Source organism: Schistocerca piceifrons, chromosome 10 (genome assembly GCF_021461385.2).
Source record: "Schistocerca piceifrons isolate TAMUIC-IGC-003096 chromosome 10, iqSchPice1.1, whole genome shotgun sequence".
NCBI classification, from domain to species: domain Eukaryota; kingdom Metazoa; phylum Arthropoda; class Insecta; order Orthoptera; family Acrididae; genus Schistocerca; species Schistocerca piceifrons.
Genome location: NC_060147.1, coordinates 75,136,582 through 75,137,584, shown reverse-complemented (window position 1 = coordinate 75,137,584; position 1,003 = coordinate 75,136,582). Strand labels below are relative to the sequence as shown.

At 47.5% G+C, this 1,003-nt stretch overlaps 1 non-coding gene across 1 annotated transcript; it reads right to left on the bottom strand.

The window, feature by feature from the left end:
* Positions 1-688: 688 nt before the first annotated feature.
* Trnat-ugu lies at positions 689-762 on the bottom strand. The gene has a single exon. It is a non-coding gene; the product is annotated as a tRNA-Thr (tRNA).
* Between the last annotated feature and the right edge of the window lie 241 nt (positions 763-1,003).

Here is a 1,003-nt window from a genome sequence, read left to right as displayed (position 1 = left end):
CAAGAAAAGTACGTAGCTGCTTTATACTTAACTTTAATGATCCTTGTGATACATCTCTCTTGACTATACAAATGCGACTCGTAAGATACATGCACTGTTACAATTTGCGCCTTGCTAGGTCGTAGCCATGGACTTAGCAGAAGGCTATTCTAACTGTCTCTCGGCAAATGAGAGGAAGGCTTCGTCCGTATTGTCGCTAGCAATGTCGTCGTACAACTGGGGCGAGTGCTCTCTCGTATCTCGAGACCTGCCTTGTGGTGGCGCTAGGTCTGCGATCACACAGTGGCGACACGCGGGTCCGACATATACTAAATGGACCGCGGCCGATTTAAGCTACCACCTAGCAAGTGTGGTGTCTGGCGGTGACACCACAAAATGTTTTCCGGAAATTTATAAATATGGTATCTGCCTGTTATGCTTCCTCCATAGTTCGCACGATATCATATCAGAATAGGGAAAGCTGAGTTTCACACGAGCGATGCTTTCTAAAACTGTGCTGAATCGTGGACATAAGCTTCTCGGTCTCATGAATATTTATATATATATGAAGACAGTAACTGTTCTCGAAAGAACAGATTACTGTTGTTGACCGTGCAGCTTTTTCCCTGGAATAAATGCTGACTAACTGAAACCCTCAGCTGCCGACAGGTGTTGTTGATACACCTCGATGTGGACAGCTGAAAATGTGTGCCCCGACCGGGACTCGAACCCGGGATCTCCTGCTTACATGGCAGACGCTCTATCCATCTGAGCCACCGAGGACAGATGAATAGCGCGACTGCAGAGACTTATCCCTTGCACGCCTCCCGTGAGACTCACATTCCCAACTGTCCACAATTCTACAAATGTAATGTACCTTATAGACATTCGCCCATTCACTCATTACTCGCGCACGCTTTGGAGATTCCCGTAAGAGTTTGGGCAATCTGTGCGCATTCGCACAGACGAAGGTCAATGGCTGGGTAGCCTTTTCCAGGGAAAAAGCTGCACGGTCAACAACAGT